Source organism: Myotis brandtii, unplaced genomic scaffold (genome assembly GCF_000412655.1).
Source record: "Myotis brandtii unplaced genomic scaffold, ASM41265v1 scaffold305, whole genome shotgun sequence".
NCBI lineage: Eukaryota > Metazoa > Chordata > Mammalia > Chiroptera > Vespertilionidae > Myotis > Myotis brandtii.
Window position 1 is genome coordinate 892,100 of NW_005361652.1, and position 8,930 is coordinate 901,029.

Consider the following 8,930-nt stretch of genomic DNA (forward strand, 5'->3'; position numbering starts at 1 on the left):
CCCCCTGGTGGTCAGTGTGTGTCATAGTGACCATTCATTCCCAGTCTTTCTGCTGTTAGGGTCAATTTGCATATTACCCTTTTATTATATAGGATAGAGGCCTGGTGCATGGGTGGGGGCCAGCTGGTTTGCCCTGAAGCGTGTCTTCTCGGATCATGGGGGTCCCGCTGGGGTGCCTGGCCAGCCTGGGTGAGGGGCTGATGGGTGTTTGCAGGCTGGTCACACCCCCTTCAGGGTGGGGGTTCCCACTGGGGTGCCTGGCCAGCCTGGATGAGGGGCTGAGGGCCGTTTTTAGGCTAGCCAAGCCCCCCGACAACAGAAGCTCCTAGCCTCTCCTTTTTTTGTTTTCTTTTTTTTTATTCTGGGATTTATTTACCTTCTATAATTGAAACTTTGTTGCCTTCAGTGGAGCTCAGAGCCAGCCACAGCAGGTGGGAAGTTTGGCTTCCTCCATCACTGGAACAACCAAGCCTTCTGCTCGCTCCAGCTCCGTGGCCACAGTCGGCTGAAAGCAGGTATCTGGGGTTTATTTATCATCTATAATTGAAATTTTGTTGCCTTCAGTGGAACTCAGACCTGGCCGCAGCAGGCGGGAAGCTTGGCTTCCTCCATCACTGGAGCAACCAAGCCTCTTGCTCACTCCAGCTCTGTGGCTGCCGGCCGTCTTGGTTGGGTTAATTTGCATATAGTCGCTCTGATTGGTTGGTGGGCGTGGCTTAAGGCATAGCAAAGGTAAGTCAATTTGCATGTTTGCCTTTTATTAGATTAGATATCCTGATAAAGCAAATCATATTAGTAGTTGTCTAGGTCTGGGTCTGAAGTTGGGAGCAGGAATTGCCTGCAAATGGGCAGATAGGATCTTTTTGATGTCAGAATGTTCTAAAATTCAATAGAATGTATAGATTGTGGTGATGGTTGCATAACTGTGTGACTTTCATAAAAATCATTGGATTATATACTATAACAGGTTAATTTTATAACTCAATAAATATGGAAAAACTACCTCTTAACTAATGGTGTTTTTCATACTTTTTTTTTTCATTCTGTAAGATTCAATTGGAGATGTTAGTGGAAGGAAAATTTCACTTTCTCATATTACTCAGACTCTGTTTCCTCAGAGTCATCTCAACGTTTAGATGTTAACATACTCTATTCTCCCTCATTCATTCATGCATTCATTCAGGAATTCAGTTTTAGAATTGTGAGTCAAGTGTGAGCCACTTAGCTATGGTGCAAGGCTATGATTTTGATGGTAAATTTAAGGTGTCATGAAAAGAATGTATCTTGTGCCACATTCTGGGTTATCTGGAGCTATTAAGTATTTGCACTGGATTGGGTGGGGGGTGTATGGAATTAGGGATCCCTTTCAGTACAAATACTTGTTATTTTATGTTTTAAGGCGTTCCTGAATGGAGATTGAAACAGGTTTGATTTGTCTGATGGGAAAGCCAGAATGATTATCATTTGTCTATTTTAACCTACAGTGTCAAAATACCTTTTTCCTATTCCAATTGTTTTAGAATTGCATTATAACCACTATCATCTTATTCATTTATTGTATTAATTCTGAGGATGGATTTCTATCTGTTTTCACAGAAAGCTAATGTCAAGCTGATTGTTATTTTGATATTCTTGTATAATGACAACTGGGAAATGTTATTTAATAAGTGGAAGTAGAAACAGGTTTTAGGGATATTTACATGCAGGAAATGTGGCAAAACTACATCTATTACCAGCCCTATTGGTGGGTCTATCATCTCTGTGACTGTGTGAGTATATGTGTGCATATGTTTGGGAAGGTGATATATTTTATTGAAGAAGTTATGACTGAGACCTCTTGTTACTTGGGATAAATTGCTAACTTCTCATGAGTATAGCTGGAAGTAGCTGAGTCACCAATCACTCATACACTTACCTTGTTTCTATGTCCAAAAATAGCCTGACAACTTGCAGGGAAAGCCTAGCTAGCCTTTAATACTTTCAATTGAATTCTCATTGCTGGACATAGAATAAAATTTGGTAAATGAGAAAGAAGACTAATGTTTCTCATTTTTTAGGAAACTTAAGGTTAAGTTTATGCATTTATAAAATTTTATAGCATTTTAAATTTTAACATTATGCATTAAAAATTCACCTACCAAAATGGGTGCTACTTATTTTTTAAAAATAGTCACTTAATGAAGTTAAAAAAATCTTTCTAAATTGTCTTACATATTGAATACTCAAACAATTAATTATCAATTTTTTTAGTTATACAAGGAAATTCTAGTAGTCACATAGTGTCAATATGGTGCCAGAGTAGCCAGCATACTTTTATTACACAGGACCATTATGGACTTTCTTTTTATTGTAATAAAGAAGTTTCCTTTCCCTTTATTTTTCAGAAATTCCAAGTGCCTTTAAATGTCATAGGCTATATCATACAAGAAGCTCCAAGATAATAGCTTGAAATTTTATGAGTGATCTGGGATAAAAGTGAGAAAAAAATTTTTCCCCATGTTCTTGGTGTTCATGGGGATCCTTTTATAAAACATGCACTTATTTAAAGAAAATCCTATATACCTTGTATTTCTTTTCCTTTAGGTATGTGTTAACTAACCAAAAGGGCAGAGATTATTAGAATTTAGCTTCCAAATTAATAATTTTGCAAGGAGTACCAATCTATTGGATAACATAAAACTTTTTGTTTAGTGATTTTTTTTGACTTATGAGAAACAGTGAAAAATGAATCATTTTTGTTAAAACCATGGGGATTAAAGACTCCTCCTTTTGGATATTTTATTTACTGATGGTACTTAGAAACATTTAAATTATTGTACATGAACTTGGAAACATGAACATTTGTTCTCTATGTTAATTTTATTTTGGACAGGAAAAGGTTAACTCAGCAAGCTGGGATTATTCAAACCATGTATTTTCCAAAGCAGGGCTTGTCTTTTGGACTGGCCGTAGGCTGGGTCCTGGGAGGGGGGAGGAGTAACCTCTGTGCCCTTGGGATAATCTGATAAATTTGCCTTCATATGTTGAGTCCTGGGCCCATGCTGTACCTATTTGACCAGTTCAGTTTACCCTAACACTGTGATTTACTGTGAAGGCCTATTTGTGCTCTGTGGGATGGACTAGAATCTGAGTAGCTGTGATCAGTCACAAGGGTACTGCATGCCTATGTGACTGACCTCCAGTAAAAACCTCCAAGGCTCAAGTGAACTTCCTTGGTTGGCACACATCATTAGAAATTGAAGAGCAAGATTCAACTTACTTAAATGCAGTGGTGACACAAATGACCAACAAAGGCTAATTGATAAGTCCAGCAAAGATCCAAGGGTCTTTCCAAATGGTGAAATCTGTAGGAAAAACATTCGAAGGAGGGTTGCACTGAGGCATTCAATTGATAACTGAAATAAAATGCTGTCACTGCTTAACCCTGAAAATAAATAAAAAAACATAGAATCTGGTTGGATTTTTTGAAATTTGGAGGCTGTATATTCCACCCTAGGATTATTTTTAGCTCCATTCCATAAAGTCATATGTAAGATGGCCAAATTTGAATAGGGACCTGAACAATATCAAGTTGAAATTCAAAAAGCAGTGGCCCAGTCAGTGATTTTGAGACTTTAAGATACACAATCAAATATGATTTGGAAGTATCTGCAACTTGCACTTATGCAAACTGGAGCCTATGGCAAAGCCCATGAGTGCTGCCCTTCAGTTACCACTGGAATTTGGGCCAGAATTTTACAGTCATGGAAATATACTACACACTTTTTGAGAGACAATTATTGATTTGTTATTGGACACTTATTGAAACTGTTCCTATGACTGGAGAACATAAAATTATTTTGAAAACATTACCCAAATATATCGTAGGTAATGCCTGATAAGAAAAGCAGTGTTTAGAAGGAACATGTTAATGAAAGAATACAAGGATATACTCATTGTATTCATGCTTAAGGAACTTCTTTTCCCTTAGGCTGATTTTGGAATCACTTGAGGAACTGCTAGATCCTATTGCCACATGGGTGATGTTCTATGCACAGTGCTCAACTGAGCAACAAATAGCTGCTTGGTTTATGGATGTCAGTTACAAGGTGAATGAGAAACATCCCGTTTAGAAAGCTGTTGCTATATAACCTACTAGATGGAAAAACTCTGAAGAGTAAATCAGCTCAATGGGCTAAACTACATGCTCTTTTCCTTGGAGTGATGGAAGAATTAAACAATAAAGTTTTAAAAGTCTGGGCATGGAATAGTTAGAATATACAGGTGGCCAATGTCCTGGCCACGTGGTCAGGTAGATGGGCAATGGAAACTTGGACTATTAAAGGATTGCTGTATGTATCACAGCCCTATGGAAATCACTATGCGAATTTGAGATGCACATTGAAGAACTGCCTTCCCAAATCAGAAGGTGATTGGAATCAGCAAGTGGATATCCTGGTGCACTTATTTGAGATGACCACCTGGGTCCATAAAATAAGTGTAGCTGCAGCAAAGAAGAGATGGGCTGATCATCAATATATTCCACTTGCATCTATACAATGTTTCTCCAAATCATGTCAACTATTTTTTTCCTACCTGACTCAGTGGTGCTGGAATAGGGCTGCACGTACCATATACAGGGATGATCCCTAAGCAAGAAACTTTATGTCAATATTCCTAAGGGTCTGATGAAATGGACTATGCCTTCACTTCATCTGGCAAACTTGGAGTTGACAGTTAATGAAGCTGCCTTAGCCTTGAATCACTGCTGATATTCAAGACTATCACAATGACTAAACTTAACATTCCTTCCAAAGATGGAAAAGCTTTTGGTAAAAAGCAATGAAAAATGAAGAAAAAGTAATAATAGTTGATGTTAAAGAAATGATTAATTAGATTATGGAATAAAGGAAATACAATATTAAACTGGTGTCTTGAGAGAGGCTCAGAGCAAGAAAATTATATTGTCTCTTAGCAAAATTATATCCTAATGCTCAAAAGAGTGAAGTCATATATTTTCCAAGACCACTCCTGTTTTTTTATCTTGACAAGATCAAATGGAAACCTGGAAACCTGAGTGGCATTGCTTTGGGACACATTTTGGTCATACAGTATGAGAAAATGCGTCCTAAAGTTAATGACTGGATAGAACTATTAATGTGCTATCATTTATTTTTCAGGTTGCATCTACTACAAAGATATAATTTGGGAGGGATTTTCCACCAACTATTCCCTATTGAGCCATTGATCTGTGGAGTATATAGCTCCTGGAAGTCTAATCAGTGTGTAACTATAAACCTTGGTGATCAATAATTGGAAACATCCCTGGCTATGATAGAGGCAGAAATAGAATATTGGGAACCAGCCAGAATTATAAGAAATATTAATCATGCTCTGTTGACCATGATTGTTTAATTCTGATTAAAGAAGACACATTCTAACTTGGCTGGCAGCTACACTCCAGACCTGGGAGATCACCTGGAAATGCATCCCATCCTCTCCATTTAGAGCTGCCTATTATCACGGGAGGATTAACAAAATGTTGCAGAAACCAGAGGCCCCAGCCCTTTGAAGATCCCCAGCCCTTTGCTTATCACTAAACCCTTTGAAGATCTCCAACCGCTGCATACATGGAGGCCATTGCAAATCTCCATCCCCCATTACATGTGAATTGCCCATCTGGCATACCTTTTGCCTACTTCCCATGTTATCCTTGTCCTTACAACCAATATAAGCAGCTGGCTTATGGTGGGGCAGAGCAGATTTTTGTGGATGACCTGCTGCTCTCCCATAGTGCTGGCAGTATTGGAATAAACACTCAAATATGATTCAACCTTATCTCTGCTTAATTGGCTCAAGTAGTGACAGACAGCACGGACCCATTGATTATCTGGTTACAGTTATAATGGATGAAGTATAGCAGCAGCATTTCCAACATACCACAGTATGTTGTGCACAGATATGTATTACCCTTGTTTTTGTGGATGGAAAGCTACTAAATGGAATTAGTAAAAAAAAATGGATTTCTGAGGGGACTAAAGCAGCAGACATCACATAATAAGTTCACTTCCACTAGGGAATGGCCTCAACTTGAGCCTTAGGTAAATAAGTCATATGACAATGCCAACACTGATGGTCAAATATATTGGGAGATTCAGTGAAAGCCTTCTCAGGATATGAGAAATGACTCAACTGCAGAAGAGCCGGATTTAGTTGACAAACATCAGCTATTTTCGAGGTTAGATATTTCTGTAGAAGTATATTACAAGGTACAAATAATGTTAAATTAATGGGGGAAATGAGTAATCAAATTAGTATAAAATATGAAAACATTTTTATAGGATGGATTAGTTAATTCATTAAATATATTCCTTCCCACCACTGGTGTCTCCAACTGTTAAGCATATCATGCTGAAACTGTTGCTGTATCTGTCATATAAATGTTATATTGAAGGTAGATACACAAAAAATGTGATAGTTTTGTTGGAAGAGGGCCTACACCTAAAGTCTGGAAAGATGACTGAACAGGAAAGAATTGCCAGGGCTGACCAGCAGACCCCGAGTGATGGATGAATGGATTACTCTGACACAATGTTTGCTGTGAAAGAGAGGGCTAAGGGATGGCCTGGCTAAAGGAACCAGGCAGCCTCGATTGTCTGCCTTGTTAGGCTTTTATTGTAGCAGCAGTATGAGATAAAGTTTATCTTTTAGATACAATCAGCAGGGCAAGTAATATTGGGAGGACACATGTGTTTTGTAATGTCCTTTAAGCGAGGACACCCAAAAGATTAAGCATAAGGATTCCAGCAAACACCCGGGGGTCTGCTTGTGCACAGACTTATTTGGAAAGGTCAAGGAATAATTAAGGGCACCACCTTCAGCACTCCCCTAAGTCTCCCCTAACTCAGAATTCCAATAAACAGGGCAGAAGGCCTTCCACACACTTCCTTTTTATCAGAATGTCCTCCTTACAAACTTTCCAACCAAGTCTCATGCTACCCCTCAAAGAATGAACTCAGCTAGCCTGATTTCCTCAAACACTGCATATTCCAAAGGAAGAACTGTCTTTTGAACCAGACTTTGACTAACTCCTGGGAAATAATCTCTGTGCACTGGAATATTCTACCTGATAGGTTGTTTTTGTATGCCAAATGGCCTGTTTTGGCTCAGGAATGGGGAGAAATATAGAGGTCTGAGTAGGTGAGGTCAGTCATGTGCTTGTGTGACTTACTGGCCCAATGATTAGGTGAAGTTCCTTGGTTAGCAACACTTCACATGCATTGTCACACGTTGTTGCTGGGAGGATTTAAGCATGTTCCTATGCAGATACACTGGGAGGTGACACTGGGAAGCTTGATCCTGATTTCTCCTGGACTTTGCCCCATGTAGTTTTTTTCCTTTCATATTTTGATCTATTTGACCTGAATTTTCACTGTAATAAACTATAACTGAAGGCACAACAGTTCTTTAAAAATCTTTCTTTGAATCATTAGAGCAATGATTGAGCACGAGGGTGAAACAGTTTATGTATTAAGCATACAATACATGGTAGAAAATTTAAGTCAAAATTAATTGAGGTATTTTGTTATTTGTGCAAGTACCAACACTTTGATAATTTGGAGATAGTTTAACATAGGTGGGTGTGGAAGAGTTTCATGTACTAATGATCAAAGAGAACAAAAGGGAGAGAATGAGAAATATAATTTCTGTGTTTGTGGTAGGGGAGTAAGAAAGAGGACAGGGTAGAAAAAGGAAGGGAAAGAGGGAGAAAGAAAAAAAAGCGGGGAGGGTAAAAGAGAAAGGTGGGTGTGGTAGGCAGACATGAACAGAGCCACAAAGATAGGCCAGGTACAGAAGGTCACCAGGGTGGAAATCCCCGGGTGCCTAGCAACCAGAAAGACTGGGAAAACAAGAACCTCAACCCCAGGTTAACCTTTCCTCCCCTAGGATATTCCCGGTCCTGCGGTTTGGATCCCATGACCTTTCATATTGCTGGTCATGCAGTTCAGACACTCCCCTGACCTTTCTTCCCTTGGTATGTCACTAGTCATGTGGTAGACTCCCCTGGAGGAGTAACAAAGGGCCAAGGAGTGGGCTCACACAAGTCCTATATGGACCCTTGTATGTATAACCACTCCCTTAAGCATTAACCTCTGTAGATAATATTTAGGCCTCAGTTGTGTTTTAGCTCCAGGCTCATAAAAGCAGCAAAACCAGACAAGAGATGCCATGGCTGACCTCAGGACCAGCTGCATGACTAATGATCCCCTGCCCTGGTGCTGACCAATCAGTGGAGAGCAGGAACCTGAAAGGACACATCTGGAAAGCTGATGAATATTTTATTGAGATCCTCCCCTGGGAGCTCCCCTAAAATCCCCACCCTTAAAAGTTCTTAGGAGGGAGGACTCAGCATTCTCCCTCTTAGAAAACATGCTAGCACCTTTCCTGACCCCCTCCTCTTTCCCCCAGGCACATTACCTTTACTCCTCTCCCTCCTAAGCTCCTTAGGCCCATTCTTCTGCTTCTGTAACTTGTTTCCTGAGCCCATTTCTTCTACTGCTCACTTATTCTACCTTTGTGACTTTCTAAATAAACTTTCTCTTATACTTTGAGTCTTAGCTCTGAATTCTTTCTTAGCCAAAACTCAAGTACAGAACTCAAGATCAAGTTCTGGTCTGACTCAACTGGTTTAATACCTGATGCCATTTTTGTTCTTGCAGACAACATGGGTACATAAAATAAAATAAAATTACTGGAAGTTATATAGAAACTTAGTAGTACAGGATATGTTGAGAAGAGGCCATTGGGTCCTGTGCCAGTTCATTCAGACATTTTTTGTAAGATATTTTCCCATTATCCTATATAATAAAAGGCTAATATATGCACATAGACTGAACCATTGCTATGACGTGCACTGACCACTAGGGGGGAGACGCTTAACACAGGAGCTG